This window comes from Ipomoea nil, unplaced genomic scaffold (assembly GCF_001879475.1).
Source record: "Ipomoea nil cultivar Tokyo-kokei standard unplaced genomic scaffold, Asagao_1.1 scaffold1993, whole genome shotgun sequence".
Lineage (NCBI taxonomy): Eukaryota > Viridiplantae > Streptophyta > Magnoliopsida > Solanales > Convolvulaceae > Ipomoea > Ipomoea nil.
In genome coordinates, this window is record NW_017618421.1 from 2,646,736 (window position 1) to 2,660,379 (window position 13,644).

Sequence of the window (13,644 nt, forward strand, 5' to 3'; positions counted from 1 at the left end):
ATCAAGATTCCTCATGGAATCATTATATCGACATCAATGATAATCATCATCAATCGCCAATTACAACAATATGGGGGAAACCCTAAGGGGAAATCATAGCTATGAAAATAGGTTTTGTTGAGACATGGGTTACCTCTTAGCCTTAATTAATTCCTTGGCTATGAAGGATCTTTCTTTTAAGCTTTCTTGACTTCTTGATTTCTCCTAGGGGAATTCTTGGAGCTCTTTGGGTGGTGAGAGATTATTGTGGTGGGGATTCTAAATGCCTTCTAAGTTCCCTATTTATATACCATGGGGGTTTAATCCTCCTAGGATTAGGTAATGGGCTTTAGGGGTGGGGGTCCACGGACTATGGTGGGCCTTTTTCCCAACTTGATCATAATAAATTTTTCTTTCTTATGGGTCATAGATTAATTAATTACTTGGTCTTAGGGGCCGTAACACGGGGTGTTACAGGTGGATCCACGAGGGGCCCGCTTACCGACAAGAACCGGGATTCAACTGGGAGAGCCTCAAGACACGACTACGAGAACGATTTTATCCAACCCACGTGAAAGCTTCCATGTACGAAGAGTTTCTCCATCAGAAACAAGGGACGGCCACCGTCATGGAATACCATAAACGATTCCTCGAGCGGGCACGCTTCGCGCCAGAGCTAGTCCCCACCGAGGTAACCAAAATAGAAAGATTCGTATCGGGCCTCAACTTCGAAGCCCGAAAGGCACTAGTGGTAAGCAGGCCTAAGACCCTCAATGAGGCTTATTCTAGTGCCGCAAATGTAACACCCCTGAATTTCAAGACATTTAAAACTTAATAATAAAGGTAACATCTCATTAAATCCCAAGGCGTAACATAAGTGTACGGGGTGCTATGCCACACCTGGGCTGGAGAACCCAGGTGCACAGGCCGTCTAACTACTATCCTCCGAAATATAAATGCATAACATGGCACGCAGGCCGAAAGGGAAACTATACTACTTCTACGCTCCTGTTCTAGCGCGCTCCAGTGCTCTAATCCTCTGTGCCTGAAAGCCAAATATATCTGTTCAGCGAGAGATGCTGGTAACCCACTCCAACGCGTTGAAATACAATACATATAGAGATACATATATAGATATACGAAAACCATTTTGAGCATGAAGATATATCCTACAAACTCTAGCTTTAAAACCGGGGACGACTCGACAGATAAGGCCAGACACAAGCAACAGTTATAACGAGCATATGCAGTTCACAACAGATAAGGCAGATAAGGCAGAGCATAAACAATGATCATAACCCAACATGAACAATCCCCAACATAAATCCCATAGTCACATCCCCCAAGACACTCATGATCACCACTCATCCATATCACAACACATAGCACACTTTGTTGGCGCCATAGGACCAATCGTATGCCCATACATGAGGGTCAGCGCATATAGCTCTGACACGGCCTCGCAGCACCCTGCCCAGTATCGCAACACGGAGGGGTCGATCGCAACCGACCGATGAACCGCAGCTCATAAGAATGTGTAATCTGACTGTAGCCAGGAATTCCCATCTGACTACAGCCAGCCTCCGAACCGCAGCTCGGGAAAATGTCATCTGATTGCAGCCAGGAATTCCCATCTGACTACAACCAGCTTCTGGATCGCTGCCCGCTGCCGGAACTGTCCGAGAATGCCACGGGTAGGTGGCGGGTCCCCTACCCCCACCTACCCCCCACTGACTCTTTTCATCACTTTTCGCCCCGGGAACCGTTGTGGAACCCGAAACCATGCTTAGACACTTTACAACGCAATTAACGACAACACGTAGACAATTAACGGATCAAATACGAGAAACGAACGGCACCTAACCTATCATGCATAATCAATACCCAAACATGCGATTTCCCCACCCGATAATCCAAGAATAATATCAAACGATACAACCTAGGGTTCTAATCACTTTTATATCAACAAGAATACAATTCGTCTTCTAATTGCAAGATTCGGTAGGAACAACACATAATCATCAAGGATACCAATTAATCATCAAAAGCATCATAATTATCAAGAACAACACATAATCATCAAAACCCCAATTAATCATCAAGAACATCATAATTATCAAGAAACTCCCAATATCAAGATTATTAACATTCCTCATGGAATCATTATATCGACATCAATAATAATCATCATCAATCGCCATTTACGACAATATGGGGGGAAACCCTAAGGGGAAATCATAGCTATGAAAATAGGTTTTGTTGAGACATGGGTTACCTCTTAGCCTTAATTAATTCCTTGGCTATGAAGGATCTTTCTTTAAGCTTCTTGATTTCTTGATTTCTCCTAGGGGAATTCTTGGAGCTCTCCTGGGGTGATGGGGCGTCTGGGCGTGTGGGGAGTTCTAGGTGTCTCCTAAGCCCCTTATTTGTATATTTAGGAGTCCTAATTGGGAACTAATATTATAGGCTTGCTAATTCTATTTCTTTCGGAACTAAGGATTGGGTTTAGGGGTTGGGTTTATATATGAGGGCCTATGGACTATGGTGGGCCTTTTCCCTAATTAGTCATTATGATTTATTCCTTCACTTGGGCTTAAAGATTGATTAATTAAATGGTTTTAGGGGCCGTAACACGGGGTGTTACACTCTCCCCCCCTTACAAGGGGCTTCGTCCCCGAAGCCCGGTGTTATAGTCCACCCTTTCGCCCCTAGACACCTCGTGGCTTGGCCTCCTGTTTAGGGTTGCGGCCTCACGTTTGTCTTGGCTTGGGGTAGGCTAAACTTCTGATGGTGTTGTGATAGGGAGGATTTTGGTGGTACCTTGGTTTCCTGCGCTGGAACTGGGTGCACCGCGAGTGCCCAAGGCGGCCTCGATCGCTGCTACCCTTTGGTCGAGTGCGTGTGTGGTGCGGATCAGGGATGAGAACCCTTCTTCCATGATTTGATTCTGTCGGTTGAGCTGTGCGAGTATGCGTTCGTTGACCGAACCCTCGTCTTGTCCCCTCGGGTTCCCTCCTGGCTGTGGGTGCCCTGACTGGTTAGGCATGTCTTCCTCCTCTTGTCCTTCATTTTCTTCTGTGCCTCCGCAATCTTGCATGGCCCGCTTGAACTTTTTGTTGGAGATGTCCAACCGATCAACCAATTCCCTACGTTCCTCGTCGGGTTTTTGGCAAATTTCTTCGAGGGTGAGATAGTGCCCTCCTTCGATGTAGTAGATGTCGTTGCGGCGAAGGTTTTGGGCATTGAAAACCATGCCATTGGCGGTCTTGACTTCGGTGTGGCTTAGGTCTACCCCCTTTTTCTCCATGATCCAACTTAGGATCATCCCGTAAGGTAGGCTAAGTCGGTTGTTTGTTTTGCAGAACTCTATGTGCTTTAGCATGAGTGCCGACAGGTTGAACTTGATTTTATGTTTTAGGAGATACGCAAAGGTGCACTCCAAGCTCCCTACATCCTTGCTCTTGTTATTGGTGGGCAAGAGGCTATCGGTTATAATCATAACCAATATCTTTTGCTCCGCCGATAGCCACTTTCGGTTGGGTCGAGTAGCTGAGGTGAACCCGTCCTCTTTCCCGAGTAAGTACCCGAGATAGTCCTTGTATCCCGTAGTTTGGGTATCAATCCACCCCTTTCGGTCATAGTTAGACACACCCGTGGTGGTCAATTTCAAGAGCTTGGCCAACCGGCCTTCGGAAAGCACAATTTCCTTGCCACGGACCTTGGTGGTCACTTCTACTTTGTCGCCCCGTTTGGTGGCCACAAGGTGTTGGTAGAATTCTTTCACCAATTCGGGGTAGGTGTCCCCTTTGATGGCGAGGTAAGTATCTAAAAGGCCTTGGTATTTAAGCATATCAACCAATTTCGGAGAAAATTGGTCGGGTTCAAGTGCTTTACCTCCGATTACGGTGTAATCGGCGTTGCTCCATTCCGGGGTGCGGATTCCGAGGGGTTTCTTTGGCATCGCGATAGGTAGTACTTTTCCGGTGGGTTTTCCGGCGAGGTCTCCGGCGAGGTTTCCGGCGAAGTGGGCAGCGCGTTCTTCTTCGTGGGAGAGGAAGGCGGCGGCGAGCTGGGCTCCGGTGAGGGCTCGGCGAGGGGAGGTGGCGGCTTTGGAGTGGGGTTGGGCGGAGCGTGGCAGCGGGTGGCGTCCGGGCGAGTGGCGGGCGGTGCCGGTGTCGCGGGTCCTCTCCGGCGGTGATGGCGGCGTGCGGCGGGGTGCAGCCTGGGCGGTCGGTGGTGGCTCGGCTGCTGGCGGCGGTGGTTTCGTGGGGCCGGTGATGGGGCGACGGGGTGGTGAGATGGGTAGGAAGGGTGAGGGAGAGGGAGTGTGGGAGAAGGGGAAGAAGGAGAAGAAGAAGAGGAAGAAGGGTTTTTGATTTGGGGATTTTGTGGGTTTTAGGGGTTTGGAGGGGTTTAACAAGGGAGTATCCCCTTGAGGTTTCAAGAAACATTCATGGGCTAGTGGTTAGGATTTTATCTTGTAAGTGAGGGGTCCATGGTTCAATTCCTAATGGTAACATTAGGTATTCCTTGATGAGGTGATTTTTGTCCTTTTACTTGTTTCGTCTTTTAGTGAGGAAGGGTTGGGTGGATGGCATAACTTGTGTTTTACTTTCGTAGCGGAATTGAAACTTGAACGAAAATGAATCTTTATTCATAATACTTTCTAAGTAGCTGAGTTAAGTAGACATAATGCTTCCGAAGTAGTTAAACTAAGTAAGTGGTCGACATGACACAGGGAACGGCTACAAGGGGGTGATGGCTTATCCTAGACAGAATTCGCTTTCGGGATTTTCTTCGGCGGGGTCCGTATGGTCCTTGTCTTCAGGGATTGGGTTTTCCCCTCCTAGGCCTTCTTCGTTTCCGAGGTCGGCTTGCGTTTGGCTCATGACGAATACTTTTCCGGGAGCGCCGTAGCCCCCTTGGTGCCTGGTACCCCCGTGTTGGCCCGTGGTGGTGGGACGCTGTCTTTGGGGCCGAGTGCATTGAAAGGCCTTGGAATCATTATATCGACATCAATAATAATCATCATTAATCGCCATTTACGACAATATGGGGGGAAACCCTAAGGGGAAATCATAGCTATGAAAATAGGTTTTGTTGAGACATGGGTTAACTCTTAGCCTTAATTAATTCCTTGGCTATGAAGGATCTTTCTAGGGGAATTCTTGGAGCTCTCCTGGGGTGATGGGGCGTCTGGGCGTGTGGGGAGTTCTAGGTGTCTCCTAAGCCCCTTATTTGTATATTTAGGAGTCCTAATTGGGAACTAATATTATAGGCTTGCTAATTCTATTCCTTTCGGAACTAAGGATTGGGTTTAGGGGTTGGGTTTATATATGAGGGCCTATGGACTATGGTGGGCCTTTTCTCTAATTAGTCATTATGATTTATTCCTTCACTTGGGCTTAAAGATTGATTAATTAAATGGTTTTAGGGGCCGTAACACGGGGTGTTACAGCAAATCTCTATCGAATCCAACTACTCCAATGCGGAGTTCAGGAGCAAATACGAAGGAGAAACACCGGGAGTGGGGCGCCACCGGCAAAAAGGACGAGGAACGACACCAGCGCAGGATCAAACAATTCGGCTAATCAAATACCGCCCCTAGGGAACAATGAAGCTAATCCAAGAAGCTTCCCTTGCCCGAAATGCAACAAAAGCCATAGAGGCAAGGATTGCATGGGCAACCCCTGGCGATGCTTCAATTGCGGAGAGGAAGGACACAAGGCCTTCCAGTGCACTCGACCCCAAAAGCCACGCCCCACCGCCGTAGGCCAACACGGGGGCACCAGTAATCAAGGGAGTTACGGCGCTCCTGGGAAAATATTCGTTATGAGCCACACTCAAGCCAACCTTGGAAACGAGGAGGAGCTCGGAGAAGGAAATCCAATCCCAGAAGACGAGGACCATGCGGACCCCACGGAAGAAAATCAAGAAAGCGAATACTGTCTGGGATAAACCGTCACACCCCCTTGTAACCACCCCCCCTTGTTGTAAAAACCACTTACTTAGCTTAGCTATTTCGGAATTACTATGAATAAAGATTTTGGTCGAATTTCAATACCACCACAAAGGTAAAACACAAGTTATATCACCAACCCAACCCTTCCCCCACTAAAGGACAAAATAAGGAAAAATACAAGGACCACACCATCAATAAATATTTAATGTTACCATTAGGAATGGAACCTTGGACCTCTCCTCTACAAGTTAAAACTCTAACCACTAGCCTATGGGTGTTTCTTGAAACTACAAGGGAACACCCCCTTGTTAAACCCCTCCAAATCCCTAAAACCCACAAAACCCCCAAATCAAAAAAACCCTTCTTCTCCTTCCTCCTCTTCTCCTTCCCCATTCCTTCCCTTCTTCCCCCCTCTCACGCACGCCACCACCCCCCCCCCTACTTGGAAAATCACCAGCCACCCACGTCACCACCCACCGGACGTCGTCGCCACCCGGCCGCTCCCCGACGACCTCGCACCGCCGGCCCGCCGTCCGAACTGCTCCGCCGGAGGTCACCCGCAACACCAAGGACGCCGCCCGCCAACCACCCGAACTCCGCCCGCTGCCATCGACGCCCCACGCCACCGAAGACCTCTACCGCCTCGCCGAGCCGCCGTCGAGCTCCGCCCCACCGTCGCCACCTCACGGCAGCTCGAATCACCGCCGGAAAAGGGACCCGCCGGAGACCCACCGGAAAACTCGCCGGAAAAGTGCCACCAATCGCGATGCCAAAGAAACCCCTCGAAATCCGTACCCCGGAGTGGAGCAATGCCGATTACACCGTAATCGGAGGTAAAGCACTTGAACCCGACCAATTCTCTCCGGAATTGGTTGACATGCTTAGACATCAAGGGCTCTTAGATACTTACCTCGCCATCAAAGGGGATACATACCCCAACTTGGTGAAAGAATTCTACCAACACCTTGTGGTCACCAAACGAGGTGGCAAAGTAGAAATCACCACCAAGGTCCGTGGCAAGGAAATCGTGCTCTCCGAAGTCCGTTTGGCCAAACTCTTGAAATTGACCACCACGGGTGTGTCTAACTATGACCGGAAGGGGTGGATTGATACCCAAACCATGGGGTACAAGGACTACCTCGGGTACCTACTCGGGAAAGAGGAAGGATTCACCTCGGCCACACGACCGAATAGAAAGTGGCTATCGGCGGAACAAAAGATATTGGTTATGATTGTAACCGATAGCCTCCTGCCCACGAACAATAAAAGCAAAGACGTGGGGAGTTTAGAGTGCACCTTTGCCTACTTCTTGAAACACAAAATCAAGTTCAACCTGCCGGCCCTCATGCTAAAACACATGGAGTTTTGCAAATCGAGCAACCGGCTTAGCCTACCCTACGGGATGATCCTAAGTTGGATCATGGAGAAAAAGGGGGTGGATCTAAGCCACACCGAGGTCAAGACCGCAAATGGCATGGTCTTTAACGCCCAGAACCTACGCCGCAATGATATCTACTACACCGAGGGAGGACATTACCTCACCCTCAAAGAAATTTGCCAAAAACCCGAGGATGAACGAAGAGAATTGGTCGACCAATTAGACGTCTCCAACAAGAAGCTCAAACGGGCAATGCAAGATTACGGAATCCTGAAGGGAAACGAGGACCAGGAGGAGGATGACGAACCCAACCCGTTGGTGCAACCACGATCAGGAGGGAACCCAAGGGAGCAAGACGAGGGCTCAATCAATGAACGCATACTTGCACAGCTCAACCGGCAAAACCAAATCATGGAGGAAGGGTTCTCATCCTTGATCCGTACGACACACGCACTAGATCAGAGGGTGGCATCAATCGAAGCCACCTTGGGCACTCGCGGGACGTCCAGCTCAGGAGCAAGAGACCGAGGTAGACCCAAAACCTTTCTATCACAACACCACCAGAAACCCAATCTACCCCAGCTAAGGCAAAACGTGGGGCCACATTCCTAACCGGGAGGCCAAGATGCGGAATGCCTAGGGGGTGAAAGAATGGATTAACGCACCGGGCTTCGGGGACGAAGCCCCTCGTAAGGGGGGGAGAGTGTAACACCCCGTGTTACGACCCCTAAAACCAATTAATTAAATAACCCATAGCCCAAGAAAAAGAATAAATTATAATAATTAATTAGGGAAAAAGGCCCACCATAGTCCATGGGCCCTTATCCCTAAACCCAATCCTTAGTTCCAAAAGGAATAGAATTAGCAAGCCTATAATATTAGTTCCTAATCAGGACTCCTAAATACATAAATAAGGGACTTAAGAGGCACCTAGAACCCTCCCACAGAGAATAACGCCCCACCACCCCAAAAAGAGCTCCAAGAATCCCCTTAGAAGAAATCAAGAAAGCAAGAAAGCTTAAAGAAAGACCCTTCATAGCCAAGGAATTAATTAAGGCTAAGAGGTAACCCATATCTCAACAAAACCTATTTTCATAGCTATGATTTCCCCCGTAGGATTTCCCCATATTATTGTATATTGATGATTTGTGATATTATTATTGATGATTGATGGGATAATTCCATGGGTGATCTTGATATTGGGAGATTCTTGATAATGATGATGTTCTTGAGGATTATGTGAAGTTCTTGATGTTTATATGTCGTTCTTGATAATTGTTTGGCATTCTTGATGCTTATGTGTTATTTGTACCGAATCTTGTAATTAGAAGATGAATCGTATTCTTGTTGTTATAAAAGTGATTAGAACCCTAGGTTGTATTGTATGATATCATTCTTGGTGTATCGGGTGGGGAAATCGCATGTTTGGGTATCGATTATGTTTAAGAAAAGCATGATAGGATATGTGCCGTACGTTTCTCGTATTTGATCCGTTAATAGTCTACGTGTTAATCGTTAATTGCGTTGTAAAGTGTCTAACCATGGTTTCGGGTCCCACAATGGTTCCCGGGGCGTTTTGTGCGTAAAGAGTCAGTGGGGGGTAGGGGACCCGCCACCTACCCGCGGCCAGAAGGAGCGTCTCCGGCAGCGGGCAGCTGCCCGCCGGCGACCCGCTGCCCGGAATAGTATTTACCGGCGGGAAGCCGGCGGGTGGCCCCCCACCCACCTGCTACCTGCTGGAAATCATCCCCATTCGGGACCCCGACTTCCCCGTTTCATGTTTCCCCGATCCCCGTGGTGTCCCAACGGACTCCGTCTATCGTGCCTATGTCTAGTTGGATATTTCGGGTACCGTTCGTAGGTTGTATGAGTCTTATATATTGCATGCTAGTTGAATTGGTATCCCGTTGACCTAGGTGGAAGAAGCATGAACCCCTTAGGATTATTCTTAGTATGTGAAGGATCATGCATAGGTTTCGTTATACGTTTTCTTCCCCTTCCCAATGTGTTAATGTGGATTGCATGTGCTTGCTATGTGTTATGTGTGCATGATACCCCAATTCGGTTGCGATCGGATTGGTTATTCCTGAGCTGCGGTTCAGAAGCTGGCTGCGGTCAGATTTACACTCTTGGGCTGCGGTCCACCGTTTGGTTGCGATCAAACGTTTCCACATGAGCTGCGGTTCATACTTTCCTGGCTGCGGTCAGATGACATTCTCTTGGGCTGCGGTCCACTGTTTGGTTGCGATCAAACACTATGATGAGCTGCGGTTCATCGGTCGGTTGCGATCGACCCCTCCGTGTTGCGATACGGGGCAGGGTGCTGCGGGGCCGTGTCAGAGCTATATGCGCTGACCCTCATGTATGGGCATGCGATTGGTCCTGTGGCGCCAACAAAGTGTGCTATGTGTTAAGATATGGATGAGTTGTGATTATGAGTATCTTGGGGGTTGTGACTATGGGACTTATGTTGGGGATTGTTTACGTTGGGTTATGATTATTAATGGTGCTCAGCTTTATCTGTCTTGCCTGTTGTGGATTGTATAAGCTTGTTATAACTGTTGCTTGTGTCTAACCTTATCGGTCGAGTCATCCCCGGATTTAAAAGCTAGAGTTCGTAGGATATATCTTCATGCTCAAAATGGTTTTCGTATATCTATATATATCTCTATATGTAATGTATTTCAACGGGTTGGAGTGGGTTACCAGCATCTCTCGCTGAACAGATATATTTGGCTTTCAGGCACAGAAGAATAAGTCACTGGAGCGCGCTAGAACTTGGAACGTAGAAGTAGATAGCTCCCCTTTCGGCCTGCGTGCCATGCTTATGCATTTACATTATTGAGGATATTAGTTAGTTAGCCTGTGCACCTGAGTTCTCTAGCTCAGGTGTGGCATAGCACCCTGTACTCTTGTATTATGTTTTGGGATTTAATGAGATTTCACCTTTATTTTATAAGTTTTAAATGCCTTGAAAATCTGGGGTGTTACATTCTACCTTTCATACATTTGGGCATCTAAGAGGGTAAGATCTAAGTTCATCTTGTGTTTTGGTGTGTTCTTGAAGTGGGTTTGGAAGGTGAGTCTTATTAGGAGCTTGGTGAGGTGTTAAGTGAAGGTTTTTGTCTACAAGAGGTAACCCATGCTCTACAAAATCTATTTTGCTTACCTATATGATGATTTCTTAGATTCTACATGTGATTTTGGTATGAAATGTGAGTGTTTATGCATTGTCTTGTGAAAATGCATATCTAGAGCTTGTGTTTAGGGTTCATGTGTGCCAATGCTTGGCTATTCCTTTGATTCAAGTCATTTTGTTGTATTTGGTGAGATTTGGCATGTTTTGGACTTGAATTTGAGCTTGGTGTTGAAAATCCCCGAAGGGATTATTTTGGGGTACAGGTGAGACGTGGGTATGTACCCGCGGGCGGAACCACGGGTAGGGGCCTACCCGTGGGCCCACCCGCGGGGTACACTTTGGTGATTAGCGGGGATTTGTTCCCCGTGATTCTTTTGACTCGGTATTTGGTCTTTTGACTTCTCGTTGTTCTTTTGTGGAACTATTTGAGTATCTTCTTGATGTTTCGTATGTCTAGAACTATATGGTAGGAATCCATGTAGGTTTTGGTGTTAAGTGTTCAACATTGTGTTTCGTTGAACCGTGATGAGTCTTGTGTGTTCTTCGGAACTACGTTTGGTTTACCCGTTTGATAAGCATGCTAGTTCGGTGTTTAAATGCTAGCGTGTGTGTTGTTTGTACCTTCCTATTGTTGATGATGACTTGTGTTATTCATCGTTGTTGTTGGACGGTGATCCATTCCTTGATCGAGTATGGTTTCATATCTTCATTGTGATCCGTTGATTGATTCCTGTTGTGGTGTAATGTGTCTGTGGCTTTACCTGGAGTTCACGATTAGTGGTATGGGACACTAGTCACCAAGGTATTGCAGTGGTCCTCGTGGTGGCCATGACGTGATTATGGAGTTGTGACCTTTGTGTAAGGTTCACGTATTTCTTGGGTGGCATGTGTTACCGTGTGTGTGATCGGTACCTCGTGTACTATGAAATGGTGGTCTTGTTGGTGGTTTGTTGGTGGGGGACGATAGTCCCAGGAGGAAAAAGGTTGAACTAAGAAGTACAGGGGTCCTGGAGGTAACGGTTAGAACTAGATATAAGGGACAAAGACATGTGTTGTTGTTGTGTAGCCGTTGTTGTGAGTTCTCTTTTTGTGACGTGCGTAGTCACAAAGGCATGTGTTGCTGTTGGGTGTGTCCTTATTCTTTGGAGTTATGCATGTTGGGTGTTAATCTATTGTGTGATGATAGATTATTCACTTGAGCCTTACTTGTGTTGTCATTGTTATTTCTTGGCGTGTCGTGGGATGTGTTCCCTTGTCTTATTGTGAGTGCTTTGAGTCTCGTGTTGACCTTTCCTCTTGGTTTTGAACTTATATAAAAGTATTCCGTTTCGCAAATGATTTTACAAACGTATATCTTATCTATGTATGATATTTCACATGTATTGGTGGGTTACCAGCATTATTCGCTGACCGGGCGTCGTCCCATCTTTTATGTGTTTCTTTTAGGTGATGTTTAGACGAGAGCGTGGTTTAGTGCCAGCTAGTGTAGCTCCTTCTTGTGTTTTGTGGCCTGTGAGCCCAGTATAGACTTAGTACTTGAACATGTATGGTTTTAGATGTTGAATTATGCAGATATTAGCCTGTGCGTTCATCTCTGGATGAGCGTGGCATAACACCCCTTTTACTTCGAGTTTATATATTCCTCTTTGAGTCTTCCGCTGTGTCTAATGTTTTGTTTAAGATATCTACATGTTTAAGGCTTTAAATAACATGGTATTTAGGGGGTGTTATAGTTGGCATCAGAGCATAGGTTTGAGCCTAGGAGGGTTAAGTCTAGACTTCTAAGTGGCTAAGTATGGTTTGAGACCTTAAAGTGACCCTAAGAATCTAAGTGTTAGGCTTAGGACTCTAGGTTGCGCAGTGAGCTGAGTGTTGCTTTCAGTTATTTGCTTGTTTGTTGTCTTTTGGTAACCGTGTTGTTGTTGTAGAAGTTTGCGATGTCTCCTCGTCGTCGTATCGTGTCGTTTGAAGAAGTGTGTGATGCCGCCAAGAGACCCAGAACAACAGGAGTTCGTGATGCCCCTAGTATAGTCGAGCAATGGATTCAAAGTGGCACGTCCACTCGAATATGTCCCAGCGCAGCTACCTTGCCGTCATTCCGTGATCCAAGAAGAAGTGGTGGGTTGGGGGCTCAGAGTTTGTCAGAAGAGTTAACCCAAGAGAGGACCCTCATCCTAAGCGAGGCTCGGGCGGGGGACAGTGATGTAGTGATCAGAACGTTTTTGGTGCATGCCGTTCCAGCAGTAATCTTGTTCGATTCCGGGGCGTCCAACTCGTTCATATCCCCGGAACACGTGAAGAAGTTGGGCCTAACCGAAGGTGTCGTGGTGAAGCTTAATGTCAAAGTGGCATCAGGAGAAGTTAAGACTCATCAAGCTTAATGCCTAACCGAACTAGCATGCTTATCAAACGGGTAAACCAAACGTAGTTCCGACGAACACACAAGACTCATCACGATTCAACGAAACACAATGTTGAACACTTAGCACGATTCAAGACTCCAAAACCTACATGGTTTCCTACCATATAGTTCTAGACATACGAAACATCAAGAAGACACTCAAATAGTTCCAAATTTCAATGCATAAACACTCACATTTCATAGCAAAATCACATGTAGAATCCAAGAAATCGTCACATAGGTAAGCAAAATAGATTCTGTAGAGCATGGGTTACCTCTTGTAGACAAAAACCTTCACTTAACACTTCATCAAGCTCCTAATAAGGCTCACCCTCCAAACCCACTTCAAGAACACACCAAAAGATCATAAAGATTTTATCTTTAAGAAAAGACACCTTAGAAAACACTAAAAACACAAGATGAACGTAGATCTTACTCTCCTAGATGCTCAAAGGTATGAAAGGTAGAATCTTGGAGACAAGCCTTGAAGATTTGACAAAGCTTCAACTTGGCTTGGAAGAAAAGCTATCCAACTTTTAGAGAGAAGGTAGAGCTAAAGTTTGGAAAGTGTAAGGAGAGAAATGAGGAGTGTCTACTAGGTTAGCTTGCATTACTAACACAAGGTGAAAAGTCATGAATACCCTTACTAAAATGAAGAGGTGTAAGGGAACAAGGGAACTACTCACAAAGCTTAAGGTGCAACCTTGACTTTGGGTTGACTAGTCAATTACTAGTCCCCGACTATTGTATTTTCAGGAATTTACGGAATTAAATTACCAATTGAA